Raw genomic sequence first — 22,960 nt, 5'->3', positions numbered from 1 at the left:
TTTCGAGGACCTGAATGAGTCACTAGATTCTGTAATGTTAACCGAGACATGTTCAACTGACAACGGCGTTTACCGACTTGCTGGGTATGAAACTTACTATTTAAATCGCTTCACTCGACGGGATGGAGGGGTGTGCATTTTGGACAAGAATATGTTTGAATGTGAGCGGCTCGAAGAATTTTTTACACTTACTCAAGTTTATGAAGTTGTATCCGTTCGCGTGCAAAACGACGTATTGGTCGTCTGTTATCGGCCACCAAATGAAAAAATGGCACTTTTTTACTATTTAGACACATTGTTCTCGTCAATTAATATGAACCGTCTCATTGTTGTATTCCGCGGTGACATTAATATCAACATATTGAACGCTTCTTTGCAAACTAATCTTGCTGTCTTGTTGAACACTCATGGTGCTAAGAACACAATCGATATTATAACGAGAGTGACAGCATGTTCATCCTCCTTGATGTGTTTCTTACCAATATTGATGCGAGCAGGATTAATGCAGGTGTGCTAGCCTCAGATCTCAGCGATCATCAACTTATATTCTTATGTGCCAAAAGTCAGTTAAACAACAGAAAAACACGGCATACATATTTTGTTCAACACATATCACGGCGAAAACTAACACTGTTCTATGAAAAAATTGCGCAGACTTAGTGGGATCCAATCTTTTTCAGCAAAAATGTAAACGCCACATAAGATGTTTTTCTGGAAATGTTCAAGCCAATTTATGAGCAGAGTTTTCCTCTAGTCGCAGTAAAAAAGGGTGGAAAGAGTCGAATACCATTGGTTAGTGCAAATCTTTCCGCGAGAATTAGAAAAAAAAAGTTATGCCACCAGTTTATCCAGAGCAAAGATAAAAAAGCACGGCTAGAGTTTAAAGCATATAGTAATCGCTTAGATAAAGATATAAAGAATGCGAGACGTGAATATTTAGACAGCATATTTTGCCGTGCAGTAGGTCGAATGGAGAAACCTTGGCGCAGGCTTAACTCGATCCTAAACAACAAAATAGCACCTGATAAAGTCTGTAAAATAAAAGTAAATGACACAGAGCTCGCCGGAAAACCTCTTGCACATTCTGTCAATAAATATTTTACAAACGTCAACAGAACCGCGACTTTTAATGAGCTTACGAATTTTCCGCGCAATTCAAGTTCGATGTTTCTGACTCTAGTCAATGAAACAGAGATTACAAATATAATTTTAAACCTAAGAAATAGTAGTGCCAGAGACGTTGATGGTTTTCAAATAAAACCAATAAAATTCGTTGCCCACCTTCTTGCTCCATGTCTAGTGCATATATTTAATCTATGTTTTGAGCAGGCCATATTTCCGCATAGAATGCTGGTTGCTCGAGTAAGTGTACTGTATAGAAAAGGTAACAAGAGTGATATGGGAAATTACCGTCCCATATCAATACTTCCCACCTTTTCCAAAGCTTTAGAAAAGGCAATTTTAAAACGAACGACAACTTTTGAAGGAAACCATAAGCTTCTAGCCAACTCCCAGTTCGGTTTTCGCAAACGATTCAGCACAGAACTTGCACTTGTGACCTAGAATGAACACATTTTAAGCAGGCTGTAAGAAAGAAAGCTAGTTTTGGGCTTGCATATCGATTTCTCTAAAGCTTTCGACACTATCAATCAGGCACTTCTGATAAGGAAGCTGGAACATTACGGCTTTCGCGGAAAAGCCAGTGCCCTTATCGATTTCTACCTAAAACACCGTACCCAAATAGTAGCCATAGATGATTCTTTGTTCGACCCACTTCTTGTTTTCTACGGCGTACCACAAGGAAGTATTCTGGGCCCCTTTCTTTTTAACTTGTATGTGAACGACGTGTGCAACATAGCCCCATCCGCTGTATTTATAAACTATGCAGATGACACAAGTATATTTTTTTACAGGAGAATCAAGCGATCAGATAATAGCTGCCGCCAATGTAGCGCTAATGAAGCTTGATGAATGGACACAAAAAATAGCCTGAGGATAAACGCTGATAAAACAAAAGCGGTTCTGTTTCATGGTAAAAACAAGAACATCTATACACAAAATAAAATTTTACTACGCTCAAGTGTCACAGAGATTGTGCCTAGCTTTAAGTCTTTAAGCGTCATTTTTCAAGACAGAATTTCATGGGATGTGCGCGTCGATTCTATTGCAGAAAAGTTGTCACAAATATTCAGTATAGTTCCTCGAAATCGTCATGTATTCCCTCGCCACATTTTGATGTTAATTTGGAATAGCCTTTTCTCCAAAAGACTGAATTATTGTCATTTGGTAAGGATATCAACTACTAATTCCAACATTGAAAGGTTGCTCAATTTGCAAAAAAAAAAAGGTTTTAAGAGCTGTAAAAGTATGTTCCAGTGCACTCTCATACGCGTGCGTTATTCACAAAGTACAACGTTATTCCAGCCACAAACTATTACGAATACCGGCTTCGCAAACTCTTCAAACAAGATGCTAAATATAATAATGATTTTATTCAGGAAATAGCTAAACTACAAAGAAATCTAGAGACTTACAATACACGCAATTTCGAGCCATGGAAGGTTAAAACAAGCAGAACAACATACGGCCTTCAAATGTTGCAGAACAAACTGCCAAGGATACTGAACAGTTTAGAAGCTCGAATTATACAAATTGAAAAAATTACGTTCAAGACATTGCGCCAGCTTTTTCAAATTGTAGCACACATTTTATTTATTTTTTTTAGAAACGTAGTTGCATGTAATGCCACTTTCAGTTATCATGTATGCACCTCGTATTCTTTCATGCACTGTTCCCGCGATTTCTTTTGTTATGACTCAGGTGCTATTTATCTCCACTGAGTACTGCCAATGCAGGGGGCCTGCGCCCTGTCAAGCTGGCTACTGGCAGCTTTTTCTGCAGGCCTCCTACATCATGTATAGTGATGTAAATAAAGGTCTATTTTGTTGTATATGCGGACTTGGTCATTCTCTATTTTAAATTCAGAGATCCCTGCGAGCCCTCATACCACTCCTGGCGCATTGGTGCAGCGGTTAAGAGATGCGCCACTCCTCTGCAACGGCTGCCGAAAATGGGGCTTTTGAGACCCAGGTTGAGCTTCCCGGGTAGCGTTCGCGACAAATTATTAAATGAACTGTCACTTGCAGCAGTTGGCAGTTTGCCCACAACCCGGTGGGCAGTGGCAAGTGGGCAACTTACTAGATTTATATATTGCCGTACTGCTGACACTCTGCCGGGGCCACCTTGAGGCCGAACCTTATATCTTAGCGCATGGCTGAGCGTCTTCTTGGTTTCAAATGAGCGCGGCTGCTCTGCGATCCTCTCCCCAGTAAACGGCTGTGCTTCCCGCTTCCTGCTACGTTTGTCGGTGGCAATATTTTGCGCACACACGTTTCCAGACTGCAAGTGGGTAGCCTGCATCAAAGCAAGCTTCAGACAAACACACAACGGCTAAGTAAGTGGAATGGCCACTCAAAGTTCTAGCGCACTAAAACACGGAAGAAGGCGTAGGCGTGCGCAGGGTTCTCGAACCCTTCTCTAACCTTCTCTCACCGAGGCCCCTACGGTAAAACGCAACGTAAAGATGTGGAGGAGGAGGAAAAACGTCTTATAGGATTCCTCAATTTTTATTGATGAGCTGATTGAGATAAGTCCGGATGACTTTTAAGAGCGTTAGTTCTCAAGTTTCTCGATTTCATGGGGTATGCTACCACCTCCCTTTGGTGCGAAGTTTTCGAAGTCCGAGGAATTCAAGATGGCTGCCCCCATAGTAAAACGATATAGCAACCCAATTGGTGATTCGTTGGTGACGTCAGTGATTTTGTGACGGCACAAATAACTAGTCAAGTGATTATATTTAATAGCTTATAAATCAGTAATCAATGAGGTCATCATAACACAAATTAGATATTTGGAATCCTCCACCTGAGTAAAACACGTTGCACACTGAAATTAACTCATGGAGTTAATATTTAGTTATGGCTAGGCTTATATTGAATAGCTTATGCTTAATTAACCTATAACGTCATGATCTACCTAATGGTATAATGGTAACATTCTTCATTAATATAACATGCTAGACACCAATATCAGCTAATTAGGTTAATATTTGGTTATATTTAGGCATAACATGGCGGTCATCACGTCAGCACTCAGCAGCTCAACCACGTGGTAATACATAACATGGGCGATAGATGGCGCTACCAAACAGATAACGCTCTTCACTTCAATGTCTTCCAGACGGTGGCAGCATATTTTTTTCTCCTGTTTGGTTCTGCTCCGAACCTTGGATAATCACCACCGTCGGTATGTGCCATAGCTTCTGAGACAGCAACAACAAGTGTCAAAGTCTAGTTATGGCCAATCCCCCTTGTCGGTATGTGCCATATTATGAGGTAAACAACAACATATAGATGGCAATTGTCTTTCTGAGTGGAGGCCTCCATCCAGGCTTTCATGCGCCGCTGACCGGCAGGCCCGCTAGAGCAGCTGTCGCTGGTCTTGCAGGTTCGTGCTGGTCAGAGCAGGTCTCAAGAAGGGCTCTCAGTCCATGGCCTCGTTGGTAACCTCTATCTTCTCGACACGCTCGACGAGCCGGCGCTGGTTGGTCGGCTCTTCGCTTGACAGAGCATCTTCCCAAGACGAAGGGGTGATAAGACGAGCAATGGACAATTATAAAACACTTATTTCAATATCCAAACTGTCATTATGAGTATCTTTTTATTTCATGTGCAGCATATCGGAAGAATAAGGCAGTTTCTGCACCGATGAGGCATGAACATACCTAACAGTGTGCTTCCGAAGGAATTTTCATCCTCTCTAAATCACAAAAAATGTGTATCCTTTGTATTTTTTTATATGCAAACTACAGTTGCAGTCAGCACCTCGTCCGTGTACGTTCTTCGTTCCTCCTGTCCACTCTTGCGCCTTGTATCTTCGGGACTGACAAGACTGCCTTACAGTGACCCGGCAAGTGAGTAGTTCTTGGAACGCAACATGACGGGTCCTCGGCAGCCAGTATCATCAAAAAACCTGCGTGGCTAAAACACTGCACAATAAACATTGACGGGACAGGTGCGACTGAATAAAGGCACGGAGACCTTGGCGCCCCGCTTAAGTGACTGAGGGGGAGTGAGGGGCGTGGAAGAGGGTGTGCACGCCCCTTCCTCTCCGTGCACGCCTATGAAAGAAGGGAGGAAAGGGTTTGGTTTTGGTTTAGGGGGGCTTAACGTCCCAAAGTGACTCAGGCTACGAGGGCCGCCGTAGTGAAGGGCTCCGAAAATTTCGACCACCTGGGGTTCTTTAACGTGCACTGACATCGCACAGTACACGGGCCAGTAGAATTTTGTCTCCGTCGAAACTCGACCACCGCGGCCGGGATTGAACCCGCGTCTTTCGGGCCAGCAACCTAGCGCCATAACCGCTCAGCCACCGTGGCGGCCCTCCGATGAAATTAGACACATTCTACGCAAGCATGAGAAACCAAGGTCAACGTTAGAGTACGGTTGAAGAGGCCTTCCACAAAGCTTCGACGCACCCTTTCCTGAACCATGTTACACAACGGTGCATCTTACCTTTTCACGCCTCTGGAATAGGACCAGAAGCAATATCGACAAAAGAAATATGCCGCGGTACAGGCAGTTTCCCTCGCCACTAAATAAAATATCTGTATATATTTAATGTCTGCGCCTGAGAGTGACAACCATGTGAACCCAGAAGGGAACAAAAGCACCAGGAAACTCTTCATGCGCGCAAATTAAAGTATTACGACGAAAGCAAGCTGATGACTGGGTTAAAAACGTGTCTAGATTCTGTAAGCGCCTTCGAGCGAATAGTTTGATCCTCACAGACTTAATTCCACTCAGTTTGTGGCAAACAAATGTGCTCAATCAAATCGCGCTTCGCGAAAGTCTGAACATAGTACGCTGTTGACAAATTCGGGGAAAGGAATGGAAAAACATTATTTTTCTATTTACAGAGTGATCAAGCGGCTAACAGAGACCTTCATTTTAAGGAAAGAGCTTCCGTTCCACGTGGTCGGCGCCCCTATTCCAAGGCACCGCGGAGCTTGGCTACTCTTTGGGCGTGTTGCACCAGTCTTCTCTGGGAGGCTGGCTCGCCGCTGGAGAGCAAACTGTCCCACTGCTCCGCACTCGGATTTTCTAATCTGTGAAGTGGGAAGTTGTTCCTGGGGGGATTGCCCCGCACCACGGACATGTGTCCCTGTACTGATTGAAATATATTTTGTGCAGAGTAAGTAAATTCGGGAAGGTTCCGGTTTGCAATCTTCGCCAGCTGACTGCTTCGTGTTGCGTTAGTGATGTGTATGGCGGCAGATATACTAATCGTTTGCATCTGTGGTAATTTAATAGTTTTACATACGTCGTTTCTACCGTCAAAGAGATCGTTGGGACTTTTTTTAGCTCCGCTCGGTATGTAAGCTCGCGAGCAAGGCTATCAGCCCTAAGATTTCCCTCTATTCCAGTGTTTCCTGGTATCCACAATATGGTGTGCTATGTCGATTTTTTGGTAGGCAGCGCTTTGAGGAGGATTTGCAGAGATTTTTTGTTTATCGTGCCATTTGTTTAATTATGGCATGCTTCCTTGGATCCCGTGACTATTGTTATGTATTTGCCCGTTCGGTAGACCTCCGCAGCCGCTAAAGCCGCAGCCACTTCTTCCCCCTCTGCTACCGTACAGTTCCTTATGGTTGCGCATGTCATTGGGTCGCTATTGTGGTTTACGACCGTCACTGCAACTCTATGTTTTTTTGAGGTAGGTTCCCATGGGTATAGGGCCGCATCCGTGTATACTGTGTTTTGTTTTGTGGCTAGGTGTTTCTCGATGTATTTCGCCTGCGCTTGTCTCCTAGCTGCGTGTAGGTTTGGGTCCATATTATTTGTAGAGGTCCTACTTTAATGTCTGGTGATAGCTGTCCGGGATGGTAGCTGTTCTGCCCTCTATATCCTCTATTTTCTTGTATCCTAGTATTTTATGGAGCTTTCGGCCGGTGGTAGTATGCTGGAGCCTGTGCAGTTGTGCCCCCAACTGTGCTTCCTTCAGTCCTTCAAAGGTGTTGCAGATGCCCAGTTTAATTACCTTCTCCGTCGGAATGTTCCTTGGTAGGTGGAGGGATGTCGTTTACGCTTTTCTTATGATTGGTTCGGCTTGGTGGTAAGAGAGGGAGTACGTGACTCTTGATCACGAGGCTCCAGGCCAGCTTTATCGTGTCTTCCTCTTTCATGCCACCTCTCCTCTGTGACACTCTGGTGATCATTCTGCTGACTTGCTCTGTTGCTTGTTTGGACATGTTGGTTGTGTATCCACATCGTCGGTTGCTTTGGATTCGCATGCCCAGTATTCGTGTTGTTTTCTTTTCCGGAACAATAATTGGCTCACAAAATGCAGATCGCATCAACGCAACTCCACAAATGTCCATTATGCGACCCACGTGACATCAACGGCTGCGCCCTCTCAGGAATACGCATTTGTGCTCCGGATGCATAAGTGATCCCTCGGGGCAGCTGAAGGCCTTGGCGAATGACTCGAAGTTGCGGATGGCTTCGGTGCACTCAGGTGACACGCGCAGAAGGTCGTTCCTCTCCTAGCAGGTCACGTGGCAGGCATTGAGGAAGAAGACCTGCTCGGCGCTGTACTCCTCCAGGCTTCGAAGCCTCAGGTCCCGATCTTCGCTGCGGAAGTGGAGGTAGGCCGCATGCGCTATCTTCAGCGCCGGAAGGAGCGGGAAGAGCGCCGTCACGTTGCCACAGGAATTGACGTTAGCCGAGCAGCTGCCCAACTCCCACAGAGCTTGCCCTGGTGAGCCAATATTGTGGGTGCTCCCTTCGCCAGGGTCGAGAGCGGACGACACCGGATTCCACGGCGTCTGGGTCATGTCGTCGCTGAGCAGAACCGTGAGTGCGTTGCTTGTGCGCACGAGCTGCGAGAAACGATGAGGCGGGAGTATAATGAAATACCCTGTTAGCGGAGGTTGTTACGAAGACCATCGCAGCTTCAAGCTTAGAGAGCTTTGTTACTGAGAGTTACATACATATCGGTAGAAAATTACGGATTGCACTTTCCTACTATTGAGCATTAATTCCTCGGAGACCACCATCAGAAGAAAAGTAATCTCTTTTTCGTTTGCTGATAACTAATGATAATTGAAGAAGGCCAACACCAAAATTGCTATCACATAACTTACTAAGAAAAAAAAGACCTGCGGTGAGTCCTCAAAAATCAAGAACAGGGCATCATTATACCCATGCGCGTGCCATGTGAAGATGACATTTTGAGTGAAATGCGCCGGGTTCAGAACTCTTGAGCAGTTTGATAACAGATATCATCACCCTACGCTTGAATTTTAGCTTTTCGCTGCAACCATAGCGATATAACCAATGCAGTAAAATGCGCAGTGAATATGCGTTTTGAACAGCGCTGCACAAGCATGTACCCGCAACTAGCAATGAAGTGGTGTGCTTTCAATCAGGTGTCCATTGTGTAAGAAGGGGTTGTCGCTCTGCAAAACATAGGTCGCTTTGCAACCCCCAACGGAAGTTCAGGCCAAGCGTTCCGGCGGTAGGCGAGCTTAAAACCTCTGGATCGTCGTTGTCGTCTTTCACACAGTCAGTTCACCACAATTGTAATATAGGCAGCGCGACTGGTGCGTTTATCACGGACGAACATGCCCGAAGGGTTTTTTGTTAAACATACGTGTCACGTAAAAGAATATTACTCCAAAAATCTAGGTTAATGCTAATCAGCATGGCCACAAAAACAAGGGAAACACTTCACGTCTGTCTTAAGGGTATGAGGCGACAGCGTTACTGGGTCTCTTCACCGGTCTGGGGTCCTCTTTGCAAATCACTTCGCAGACGCGGGCACTCCTCTATTTTCTACACTCACAGCCGTTAAGTGCGCACCTCTGGGTTTCGTGTCGTAGTAGTAATAGTATGTCGTAGTATTTTTTTTTTTTTTGCAGCGATGTTTATTGCCTCAGGGCATAAAAACTATGAAGTGAGGGATGAGTAAGATGGTTAAATAAATGAAAAAAGTTGGGCTGATTTGACGAAATCAAGAAGGGAACGATAATATGGACCCTGCGTCCAGGCAATATAGGAATCCGGATTGTCCGGTGAGAGACCCACTGCCGCCAGGTGCCGAATTCTCGTCGGCTTCAGCGCCGGACAGTCCCACAACAGGTGGTGGATATCTGCCTCACAGTCTCTGTTCTTGCAGACTGGACACCCGGCGAGGGGATATGAATCTTTGAAATGCGGCTACTTGCGTGTCACAGACGGAGTTAGGGCAACCCGACCCGTATCCTCCGATGCGCAACCTCCTCTGCACGGTTAAGACCACGGGGGAGGGTTACCGCACACGGAGGGATTAGAGCACGTGTGCGGCGCCGGAGGTGTTCCTTTCTTGTTAAAAGGAGGGTGGTGTCATCCAGAGTGAGGACTCGAGGCAAAGACGAAGTTGGGGTCGAAAGGCGAGTCGCAGAATCTGCGCGGCTTTGTGCGCACAGGAGGTCACGCGGGACCCACTCAATAATGATTTTCTGCGTGATGCGTGCCGCTAGACGATGGATGTCTTGGCAGATTTTTGGGGTGTTACTGACTCGTCGTAGTAGGCGTGTGACGTGAAGGCCGTCGGTGCGAATGACAATGCGGGCCGTGGGTAGCATGGGAATGGCGGCCACAGAGCAAAGTGCCTCTTGAACAGCAAGCATCTCGTCACAGAAGGAGGTTCTGAGAGGCGAAACCTTGACGTTTTGTTCAGAGCAGGCTTGCAAGGACAATAAACAGCCGTTGTTGTTTCGCAGTCCTGGATGTTTGCGTCAACGTACTTAACAATGGAGCCGTGTGGCAGATTGGCGTCTTGCTCTGTAATTCGGTCGCGAAACGACGATGCCGCGCGGGTAGATGATGGCCGACGTAGATCAGTTGGCTTGTTATCGCTTAGCTGCACAAAACGCCATGGAGGAAGAACTGAAGGGGGTGGTTGTAGAATGGAGTGTGATGAAGCATATGCCCTGAGTGCACACGTTGTGTGTGTAAGGCTTGACTTTAGGCGGCGAGCATAGCGTCGTTGCTGCACCAGCTTATTTAGCGTATTCAGCTGCGCATGTTATTGGAGCGCCACGATCGGGGTAACGCGGGGAAGGCAAGTGATGACCCTCATTGCCTCTCGATTAACACCTTCTAGACGATCCCATTGAGCCCTCATCAAATGCTGGAAGTGGGCATGGTAAACGAGGCGCGGTTGCACAACGGCCCGCACCAACTGTCGTGCAACATGAGAGCGGGCTCGGCCTGTTTTAGGAGCAATGCGTCTAATCAGGCCCAACGCCTGAATTGCTTGCTTTTTAGCCCGAGAAAGCCAAGCAGTACCGGTTCCTGACTCGTGTATTGTCAAGCCCAAGATTTTTACGGTCAAACTTTCTTGACTTGGAAAGATGGAAAGATGGCGACGAATTGGTGTTACAGCCAGTTTACGGCGCCCCCAGCGGTTGGCGACTGCCACGAACGTGGTTTTGCTCACTGAAAGTTGCAGAGCAATTGAAGAAGCAAAGCTCGAAGTAATATCTATGGCTGATTGTAGGCCTGTTGCTTGAGTCATCAGGTCATTGTGAGTGCTCCACACCGTTATATCATCAGCATACAATAAGAACTTAATCTCAGAGACATCATATAAGCGCCAAGCAAGGGGCTTAAAGCAATATTAAAAAATGTTGGTGATAACACTGATCCCTGGGGAACGCCACGAAGAGCCACAAGTGATCCGACGGCCTCACCACTGAGGCGTATGGAAAAGTGTCGGCCTTCCAGGAAGGACGTCATGTCGTAATATTCGTCGATATAACCGGGTGAGTGCTTGTAAAACAGCGCAATAGCTCGAAGCCAAACAAGGAAGGGACAAAACACAGTGCTGACTGGCTTCGAGCAGTTGCGCTGTTCTACAAGAACCATGTCTGACCAACTCGGCCACCATTTCATGCTGTACAGCCTCGTAAATGCGTTGCCATGTGAACCACACGGAGGGTTACCGGGGAAGGAGGAGGGCACGACGAGAGAGTAGGAATCCGCTACCGGTGGATGGTTACCACGGAAACCGTCCAGGGGGTGGTTTTTGTGGCAAAAGGAGGGTATCGGGTGAGCGGAGCAGTCCTCAACCGGAGGATGGTTAGCGTGTAAGGTATGACGGGCGCCTACGGCGGAAGCGGAGGGTGTTTACCACGGAAACAAGCTGGGAGATGTTTACCACGGGAACAAGATTGAGGGTGTGTACCACGGGAACACCTTTGAGGGTGGTTACCACGGAAACAATCTGGAGGGCGGTTACCACGGGAGCACTTTTGAAAGTGTCACCACGGGAACAGCCCTGAGGGTAGTTACTCTAGAAGGAGGAGGAGAGGTACCATGGAACTAGGAGGGTATGACGATATCATAAGAATGCGTAGCCGGATGGCGGGTTGACGGGAGCCATGCGGCGGGTGGTCACAGTACAAGGGGAGGTAGTAATATGACGAGGACGGAGGAACCTAGCACGGTCCATCTGCGACAGCTACTGCGAACCGCACCGCCTGAGCTGAGGATCACATGTGACGCCGTGCGCGAAGAGAAGCGAAATGGAGAGATCTAGTCGAAAAGCGAGCATGGGGCAGAACTAATAAGAGCGTTCTAATGCTATACAGATGTGCAGTTGCTTTCATGTTCTCGACGGCAACATGTAAAAGAAAATACTTTAACAGCTATAGCTGAACCTCGCGTTACACAATGGTAATTGCCTGCGAATTTTTGAAATGCTTTCGATTATCTTCTCTTTGTATTTTTACCACAAGACAGACAAGGCCTCCCTTTAATCAAGTCAGGCGAACGTTCGGCAGTGGCTGAGGCCCAGCACACCGGGTTCACAACCCAAGAGGTTTTACCCCGATCAAGCATTTTTTTTTTCAGAGCAGTTGCTCTTCTTATTTTGGAAGCATAATGTATTGCTGGTGGAATGACGTGGCGACTCTTTAGATCAATGGTTTTGAGTCTGGTTGGTTCTGAGTCTAACCCAATCCCTATCACTGACGGCGCTAACATTCTGAACCAGGCCATTGCTGAAGCGTTTTCACGCGGCCATGGTTTCTCTCTTCCTATTTACAACAGTGCGTCTCAAGTTCCTATTTATCCCATTAGATTTGAGTATGATATATTATTGACTATAATTGACCCATTACCTGGAGTCCTCTTCTTGTGGCTCCGATAATATCAATACCAAAGTGCTAAAAACGCTAAAACTTATTCTGAAATCATGTTATCCAAGATATTCGAACAGTAACTACAGCTTGGGATATTTTCTGACGACTGGAAGATAGAAAGTGTAGTTCCATTTCATAAATCAGGTGACAAGAATGCCGCAAACAACTATCGACAAATATCTTTAACGTGTACATGATGCAAAGTCATGGAAAACGTCCTTTTTTCAAACCTAGCAAGCTTTTTAAAATCTTCGTCATTTTTTTTTCACCTTTTCAACCTGGTTTCAGAAAACATTTTCACCTGAAACACAGTTACATTCGATCGCAAATTAAATTCATTTTTCACTTGACGGTGGGTTTGAAATTGATTGCATATATTTAAATTTTCATCGTGCTTTCGATAAAGTGTCTCATAGACTCATTCACAAATTGAGTAAGCTTACTATAGACCGAAACGTACTAAAATTAATTGAATGCTTTTTAACTAATCGCACCAAATTCGCTAACGCTAATGGCAATCTGTCCTCATCACATGTAACTTCAGGTGTGCCACAAGGATCTGTGCTTGGTCATTTCTCATCTTCATCAACCGCCTGTCTAATAACATGAAATCATCAGTCACGGTTTTTGCCGATGATTGTGTAATATATCGATCAATAAAAGCAACTAAAGATATCGGAGTGCTTCAAGCTGATCTTGACGCTGTTTTTCACTGGTTCTCTGCATGGAATACGACATTCAGCGCTACTAAATGTAAAGTAATGCGCTTTTCTCTTCACGGATTTTTTCCCTATTTCATATAACCTTAATTGAGCCTTGGCGTTACTGTCGCATCAAACTTAACTTGGAAAGAATACGTTATTTTCATTATCGCAAACGGTAGCCGCATGTTAGGCTATAATAAACGTAATTTTGATATGGCGCCGTCATCTGGGAAACTACTACTTCATAAATAACTCGTTCATTCTAAACTGCGATATTGTTACGTGACGGCCAGCCGATGTATGAGACGAGATGGCCGATGGCAATGAGATGATTTAATGGCCGCTGGCCTAGCGTTCCGAGCCACTACCAACTTCGTCGTCTTCGTCACACTACCCGGGGCCACCGAGCGATCGTCCCGATCGATGACAAAGGGACGCGCGAAGTGGTGATGGGCTTCAGAGCAAGGCGGGACAGGAAGCACAAAGTGGTGACGTGCTGGCCGCCACGATGAAGAAGATGGCTGAATGATTCCTGGCCCGCGAAGCTTCCTGGCCGTAGGTCACCAGGACGCGCCAAAAGACATGGGAAGGGGAGCGGTGTCGTCACGTGTGGGCAGCGTATCGGGTAGGTGGGGTCGAGTTCTTGAGTCAGGTTCAGTTCATCGTGTTGAGTGGTCTGGGTGGTGGGCGGGCCGTGGGAAGAATGGCGAGATCGGTTCGGGTCTGAAAGGCTGGGGCACGGCCGGGCGACGCAGCCCAAGAACTCACGGCCGACGACCACGGCTCCCCCATGCGCCGAAGCTCCCGAACCAGGATAGGGATGAACTCCGCACCGCACGCCCAACGTTTTTGACTGCCAGTAAAAGTATGAGACGAGATGACTGATGGCAATGAGATGGTTTTAATGGCCGCTGGCCTAGCGCGAGCGCTCAGTCTCGGGCCACTGCCAACTTCGTCTTCTTTGTCACAATGTGCTGCGTCAGTTTGGGACCCCCATACAAATTTATTAACCAATGCTCTAGAATCAGTTCAGCATCGCGCCGCACGTCGTATTCTCAGTGACTTAGGTCGTTTATCAAGCGTAACAGTCATGAAAAACAAATCACTACAACCTATCTCGCTACGCAGAAAAATCTCCCGCTTATGTCTTTTCTTTAAAATTTGACACTAATTCATCCCTAAAAATGCACTCATTGCGCCACAGGCACATGTCTCATCGCGTTACGATAGCCTCTGTAAAGTAGGAATGCCTCGTTTTCGAACTTCCATTTTATCAGTATACCTTTATACCTAAAACTTCATGGAGTGGAACTGCTGCCTGGAACACTGATGCTTGCAGACAGTGTCGAGGAATTCGAGAGAAACCTACGTGTACATTGCAATACCACTTTATTTCTTTTAGCCAAATGTTCCTGCAGATAAATTTGTGTACTTTGCCTATCAGCAATCACGTTCTGCGTTTTAGGCGACTTCATATCTGCTTCTTTGTTTGCTTTATCGAGGGCTACTTCATGTATGTATATATTGAGCGTCATTGTTTTTTAGGTTGCTGATTCCGCCCTGCCCGGTGTCTTTGGAATCAAATAATTTACTACTTACGAGTGGATTTTTTGTTTGATATTGTTATATTGTTATTGTGTAATCTGTATTCCAAACCTCATTTGACTTCATGACTCAATATTACGTACCCCTGTTTCCCCTCCCTTTCACTTTTTGCTTGTCAAGTCCCACTCCCCTCTACAATGCCCATCGGGCCAAGAGGGTAACTGAAATAAATAAAATATATAGGAACGACAACCCTGCTGTACTATGCGATCGTTTTAGGTAAGTTCCGCACACGAGGTCATGAAGTGTGACATCACGACCCTCTGGACCAATACAAATTTTCCTCGACACTACAACACCAGCTACGCCGGCTTCTTCCTTTCACTGGACCCGGAAGTCTATCCCTTTAATAACAATTGCCGTAACGAAGCACAACTGAGTGATGGCTGTGACCTCAAAGGTCGGCATAGGCAGCGTGAGCCATGCAGAAAACTGCAGTATAATCGCTGCTCCTTCACTCCTTGTGTGTTCGGCTCTTGAGGCAGGCTGACTTGAGTATTGTATTGAAGTAAAAACGCTAAGCACCGGTTACATAGCAGTTTATTGTAACTCACTTGTCTTATGCTGGCACTCTAAGTCTTTTACAGAACAATACATCTGCATTATTCCCTGTTCATGAAACTTGTACGACATTGTTACGTCGTTTATGCTGCAACTTTTTATAGTGTGTGCATGCTGCTCAGATTTACTCCGATTTATCCTCCTAACACTTTGTACACCTTTTAGATTTTCTGACATATAGTCGATTTGACAAATATATTTCTAAGGTCCATACTAAAAGTTTAATATTCTGCTTTTACTTCCAAGAGGTCTCGCTCCCTATTTCAAGTAAGGTGTGTCTTCCCCAATACGACATTGTGGGCACTGTATACGCTCTCTAATAAATAAACTAAACCAAGCAAGAATAAACTGCAAATGGTTGCGCACTTGATATACAGAGCAGTGCTCTTGCTTGCATAGCAGCTCACGTCTGAGCCCGTTCGGATGCCATTCCAAAAGTGAGCTGAAGGAAGGCTGTGGGCAGCGCTCGGGAGCACACTGGGTCGGACTCGACATCCACCTCGGTTTCGGAAAGTGGTTGGGTGCGACTATCGCTGCCAGCCTGCTACCCACCGGCTCTGTCAAATGTGTACAAGCCGAACAAGCCACAGTGAGGCCTGGTGGTCGGCTTTACACGGGCGCATAGCTTGGCAAAGGAGCCTGCGCTTTCAAATCCTATCACTCTGGGCATTAACAGGCACATCAAAAAGTTCAACAAAGGGCTTTGCAGCACATAGCCCATTTTGGTCCCTCGCGCGCGGTAAGCTTATCAACCGATTGGGGGTGATATGAACAAATGCATTTATCCAAGCATTTCACCCAGAAAAGTCAGAAAAGGCCGCGGTAAATCTTGTGCCAGTTACAAAAACGGTGGCCTTGTGGTAGAGTACCGCTAGGGCAACAGTGGGCTTTACCGCACCTCCCTGTGCGATTGATTCCTTCAGCTTACAGTTGCAACACTTTTCTCTCATTTATTAATCAAGGCCCCCTGTTTCCTAGGCGCAAATATTGAAACCCCGATAGCATCCACATTAACTGCATGGCGTACATGAATCCGAGGCCCCCGTAGGCCATGGCGTCCGTGCCTTCATCAGCGTAGTACGGCGTGGCAAGCGCTGCCACGGCGACGGAAATCACATTCGTCGTGGGGTAGTACGCTGCCAGGTGGTTCGACTGTAAGCGAAACAACCGCAGGCTCACCTGGTACTCTTCACTGCCGAGCGACTTCTGCAGCTGCTCACGACTTATGCGCCAGTGGTCGAAGAAGCCCTGCTCCGTTTCGTTGTCGCGCCCGTAGAGGATTTCTAGGCTCCTGCTTGCCATGTACTCTTCCGGAGGCCATATCACCGTGCTGGCGTTCTGGAGTCGGGTGGTGACAACACGGACCGCTCTGGGGTTCAGAATGAACCAGGATGGATGGATGGATAGAAAGTAGGAGCGTCCCCTTTGAAACAGGGCAGTTGTAGTTGCCACTATGCAGTTTTTTCCTTTATTTTTGTTGAGCTGTGCTGTAACTTGTTAATAAAATTCTCCATTTTCCTAAATATACGTCTTCCTACAATTTAAAACTTATGTCACCTCTCTGCTTTTGAGCCACCAATCCTCCAATCGCGTTTTGCTAATTTCCACCACAGATTTATTTACCTGACTATTGTTGTCTCTAAAGCCTAAGGCCCCAGGAAGAGTGACTGTGCCCTATCAATATCGGGGTGGATACCATCACATTTTAGAATGAGGTGTTCTATTGTTTCTACAGATTTACCACACGCAGCACATGTGTCATCTTATTCGTTAAACTTCTTTTTGTACCTGCGCGTTCTAAGACACCTTGACCTAGCTTCAAAGCGGAGGGCACTGCCTCTTGAGTTATCATAAAACATTTCCTTCCTGATCTGCCTTTTCCAGCATCGATATAGTTCTACACTATGCTTCTTTTTCATTGAATCTATCCAATTTTTACCTTCGACGTTTTTTTTACCTGTCGTTTAATGCTCTTTCTTTCTCCTTCCTCGTCTCTGGCAAACTTACTGGCCAGATTTCTAGTTCGTTTCCGCCACTGTGTCAACGCTCTTTCTGTACAGGTATTTAAATACCTTAGGTGCCACCTGTTATCGTCCAATTTCCTCAGGCATTCTTCGAATAGTACTTTACTCTGAGCTTCCCGTGCTTCCAAAGTTACCCAGCCCATATCCCCCTTTACTGCCTCGTTCGTGTTTTTCCCGTGGGCACGTAGTGCTAATCTTCCAACAGTTCTCTGATTTACTTCTAATCGCGACTGAACTTCATCCCTTAAGCATAGAACCGCACTCCCGAAAGTAAGCCCCGGCACCATTATTCCTTTCCGAATACCTCGGAGGACTTCATACATGTTGTAGCCCCACAATGCGCTATGTTTCATTATCCCGTCATCTCTTCGCCCTTTTGCTATGAGAGACTGTTCGTGCTTTTTCGTGTACATATGCCCTTTGTTTACTCATACCCCGAGATAGTCCTATTCGGCCCCTCGGGGTATTTCATGGCATTGTATTGTAAGCTCCTGATCAGTTGTACCGTTGAAAACCATCACACCTGACTTAGCTGTGCTAAATCTGAAACCGAGACTCTCTCCGTCTCCACAGCAATTCACCAAAATTTTGCAAATCTTCCTGGCTATCTGCTAACAGTACAATATCGGCCGCATACATTAAACCCGGTAGTCATTGCTCAACAACCTTTCCGCCTAATGTGTACGACAGGTCATAACCTAGATTGCTTCCTTGTAGCCTTCTTTTCATACTTATTTAAAACATGAACAGCAGCGGTGATAGAGGACAACCTTGCTTTAATCTTTTGTGTACCTCGACAGTTGTACTCTTAATTCCTTTCCATGTTATTTCAACTTAATTTTCTCGATAAATTTCCTGTAGAAAATTAATTACCGCATGACCGACACCTTCACCTTTTAATATGTTCCACAGGAGTTCCCTGTTCACGTTGTCGTATGCACCGCTTATGTCCAGGAAGGCTAAATACAGAGGTCTGTTTTCCGCCTTAGCTGTTTCTAAGCACTGGGTAAGCACGAACAGACTACCATCTAAGCGCCTACCACTTCTGAACCCGTTCTGAAGTTCTCCGAGTATTCTATTACTTTCTACCCATGACTGAATTTTTATTTTCAGCTCCTCGAAAACCAGCCTGTAGGTAACTGATGTTATCGTAATCGATCGGAAGTATTTTATGTTCGTCTTATTGCCCTTTTCTTTATATTTCAAATTCATTTCATAACACAGGCCACCTCTGTTAGCGCCATCTGGTGCAAAGTGCTCAAGAGCGCCGAAACGGCGAGCCTCTGCACTTTGGGCATTACACTGTCGTCGACGCCAAAAAAAGAACCATGTACACGTGGGCAGCGTTTATACCGCAAGCCATCGGGTAGAACTCGGACAGCGGGTGTTTAATGAATGGGTCTCGCACCGAGCTACTTACCCGGGCCGAGTAAGAGGAGAATAGGTCACGCCAACAGATTAATCCAACAATTAACGCAGCTAAACACAGAAGATGAACTGCGCTAGATAACTAAAAGGCAAATGTAAAGAAATGTGCCCCAGCTAAAATGGCTGCACATCGCTCTTCAGAAAAACCTCGCCATCCATGTAAATATGTGCGCTATTTGAAGAGAACTGCATCCTCGCCTTCTGAAGAAGCTCCGGACGTCCTCCCACCGTCGACGGCCTCCTGGAAACCATGCATGAGTGCAGCCGAGCTGGGCACTAACGCTAGGCTTAGTGCCTCCGCTGCCTCGCTGGCGGAGTGGCTCTGCCGGCGTCTCTCGTGGCAGCACCTGCCACGCAGTCGACACCTGATCCGCGGCGCCAGGTCCAGCTTTGTGCTCTCAGCTCATCGGCAAATGCACCCCTCCTGCTTTCCCGAAATGCCGGACTGCTCGTGAGTGATCTGCCCCCAAAGCCAATGGCCATCAACTATACACCACCGAATGGGCCTCGAACCGCACGGCATGATGAACAGGGCATTCCAATAGACCTATCGGCACCTATACCCGTGCAAAAGTGTCCTCGTGCAACTCACAAGCGTCCCTCAAACGACAACCAACCAATTCCGTCTTCGGCAAGTGATGGCTCCCAAGGTAAGCGCACTTCTCTGACGATCGAGAACTTGGTGGAACCTACACCCGGATCGTCTTCTTACAATGTGACCATTAAATCACTGCCCAAAAAAGCCTCACGGATATACCGAACAAGATTTTACAAGCTAACTTGGACGCGTGCGTCGGAACCAAATGTTTTCGGGGATTCACAGCGAGGACAAAGTCCAACACCATTGCAATGTGGCCTCCGACTCTGACTGCCATAGAACGGCTGCAAACGTTCGCCAGTATTTCACTAACAAGCGAAATCTCAGTGCCACTACGAGAGTATTTAGTAAGGCTCCGACTTGCAGCTGGTGAGCCGGCTCTCCCACTGCTCCGCACTCGGGGTTTTGTGCAGTCGACGAACAAATCGCACGTCTTTTAGCGGAGGTCACCAAGCTCCGGCAACACTGTGAACTGCTCGCTCGACGTAGACGGGCAGGGAAATCATCCGCCACATCTACCAATGGCGCAGCAACATCGCCTTCATGCCGCTCACCAGTGTCATTTCCAGCCGCCTCTTCCCAGATTACCGCAATGCCACTGGACTACTCTGCGACTTCTTTGCTCCGGTTTATGATCAACCAGTTGTCCAACCTGACGTCCATGATTCTATAGCGCTTGGGCTAGTAACTAGAAATGGCAAGTACCAGTCGTGCTGGTGTGCTGCAGTGGAACTGCAGAGGCATTTCGACGAAGGTGGGAGAGCTCAAGGCCCGAATACAAATTCACAAGCTCTAGGTATGGGCTCGATAAACAGAAAAACGTTGATAAACAAAAAAAAAATAGATTGTTTTGTAGATATTTCCAGTCTCCTGACCTATTGTTGTGCTCACAAATGAAAGAGCTGAGCAGGGTCATTGCAAAAGAGATGCGCAGAGCACATAATACGTACCTTTCCAATCTAAGCGATAAACTTAAATCCAATTCAAAGCAATTGTCCAAATACGTCAAAAAGAAGAAAAATATCAGGCAGGCTACCCCAGATGTTATTCACGGCACAAACTACAATCCCGATAAAAAAGCAAGAGCTGAAATTTTTAACGCATTTTTAAATCTACTCTCTCACAACCTGCCACCGCAGTGGCCGCTTCGCAATGCTTTTCCAGCTTAACAAAAATGAATGAGGTATCATTTTCCGAATGTGGTATCGTGTCTTTACTGCAGAAGGTTAATGTACATTCTGCTCCTGGTCCAGATGGCATATCAATTTTGTCCTCAATAACTGCGTGTTAGCTATTGCTCCATTTTTAGTACTACTCTTTGAAACCTCTCTTGAGCAAGACGTTTTACCCTCTGACTGGAAAAATGCAAGCATAATTCCGATCCATAAAAGCGTTGACAAGAACGTAACATGTAACTACAGACCTATTTCATCTAGAAGCATAGTGTGTAAAGCACTAGAGCATGTCATTTACACTAACCTAATTAATAACCTGCAGATTAATAACTTCTTTTCACCAACGCAGCACGGTTTTAGGGCTGCGTTTTCTTGTGATACGAAATAATTGGATTTACTCATGATATTGTAGACTCAATTACTCAGGTACGCAGGTGGACTGTATATTTTTAGATTTTCGGAAGGCATTTGATTCCGTCTGTCATGCACTCCTGTTACACAAAATATCCCTTCTTAATATACCAGCCAATCTCTTAGCATTGTTTCAAGCATACCTGTCTGAAAGAAAACAGTGCGTGGTTCTGGACGGTGAGTGCTCATCAAGTGTGCCTGTATTATCTGGTGTCCCGCAGGGGTCTGTTTTGGGTCCTCTACTTTTCTTGATTTATATCAATGACCTTACTGACCGTACCAACAGTCGTGTTCGATTGTACGCGGATTATTGCTGTATCTACCGCGAAATCACCAGTGCGGTGCACTCTCAACATTTACAGAACTACTTGGACTCCGTGTTCTTGTGGTGCCAGTCCTGGAAGATGTCCCTTAATTTATCCAAAGGCAATCTCGTAAGGTTTACAACTAAAAAACAACCAATGCTTACCAATTATGCCATGGATGGAACTTGCCTGTCGGTTGCAAGCGAATACAAATATTTGCGGGTTGCAATCTCTGCCAATTTGTCATGGAATGCTCATATACATAACATAACTCTGAAGGCTACTCGAATGTTAAGTTTCCTCTGGCGAAACTTTAATCAGGCACCAACTAAGCTAAAGGCAACTTTCTTTCTGTCAAATGTACGTCCCATTCTTGAGTGCGTTTGCAGTACATGGGATCCGTCAACCCAGTGCAACATTGCAAAACTTGAACGCGTGCAGGCACATGCTGCTCGCTTTGTGTCGGGTAATTATGGCTTTCCGAAAAGATCTCGCGATCTTACCAAAAACATGGGGTGGCCGCTGCTTGAAACCAGAAGAAAATGCCTGCGCTTGCCGCTATTTTATATATTTTACTCTAGAACAGGCATCGACAAAGATAGATATCTAAAGAAACCAGCATATGTATCTGCACAAACGGACCATTCCAGAAAAGTGCGTGAATATGCTTGCCGGATAAACTTATTTAAGAACAGCTTCTTCCCTAAGCCAATGCATGAGTGGAATGGTTTGCCTGGAGAAATTGTTTCCGGGACTCGTTCGTCTTTTATCCAGGATCTGAAAAATATTCTTTTTAATGGGATTTAGCATTGCTTTTAACTTCTCATGCCTGTTTTTCCACTAACCATGATACAGTGTGATTAAATCACGCAAATATCAAGACAACTACGTGTATACGTATCGTTTTATTTTTCACTGCTTGTTTCCTGCCCTTCAATTCGCAGCTGAAGTTGTTTTATATATCATCTGTGCATTCATCACGTTTTTTCTTTTCCCCCATACACTAATACCCGCAAGGGCGCTGTAGGTATGTAAATAAATAAATAAAAAAATGTTGCTACAGGAAACAAACGCCTTGCCATCGATTGCAGGCTTCAGTGCCTATATGTCTCCTTCAATGATAAACCGTTGTGTACAAACTGCTGCTCCCCCGGGAAATGCGGCGGTGTATGTGGACTCACGTTTTCCGCATGTACGCCTTGCTCTCGTAAACTGGCACACGTCGTATCAAGAGGAAGTGGCAGTGGCTGTGAAATTTAAGAAGGGAACTGTTGTGGTCGTTTCATTCTACGTTAGACCAGCCGGTGGTGCTTCCTCCAGTTGGATGGTTAACAAGTGTCCGTCGGCAGTATCCCGGGGGTCCGATTTTAGTCGGAGGCGACTTTAACGCTGTTGAAGGTGGGGACCGGGGTCGCTTCTCGACACAACTTCGGTCAAGATAACGCCCGCTCCGGTCTGGACAGGAGTGCCGCTGAGTTAAGGGTTCGTTAGAGGCGAAAGAAGACTTGGTTTATTTTACATATTTACAAGCTTTTTTGTTCAGAAGTGAGCTGCTTCAACTGCATCGGCAATCCAGTTTTATACACTGCGTCTTCCTTAAATTTCCCACGAAGGGGACGCCCTCGCCGTGGTGGATGTGGACAAAACTTTCACTATCACACACAAACAGACACCTCCGCACACATGGACACGCCCCTGGCATAAGTTGAGCCCGAGGAAGCAGGGTATGCGGCCAGGACTCTGCCGAGCTGGCAGGAGACGTCAGGTGGTCGGCCCGCTCTCCGCCGGTCGGTGAACTTCGAAGAAGCCGAGGCGCAAAGCGGGGGCGTCCCGTTGGGAGAAATTCCCCCGTGGCTCTGCCATTAGTCATGGCCGGCGAAGCCTGCCGACGAGCCACTGTGG

This window comes from Amblyomma americanum, chromosome 11, assembly GCF_052857255.1.
Source record: "Amblyomma americanum isolate KBUSLIRL-KWMA chromosome 11, ASM5285725v1, whole genome shotgun sequence".
Classification (NCBI taxonomy): Eukaryota; Metazoa; Arthropoda; class Arachnida; order Ixodida; family Ixodidae; genus Amblyomma; species Amblyomma americanum.
This window is presented reverse-complemented; position numbering follows the sequence as displayed.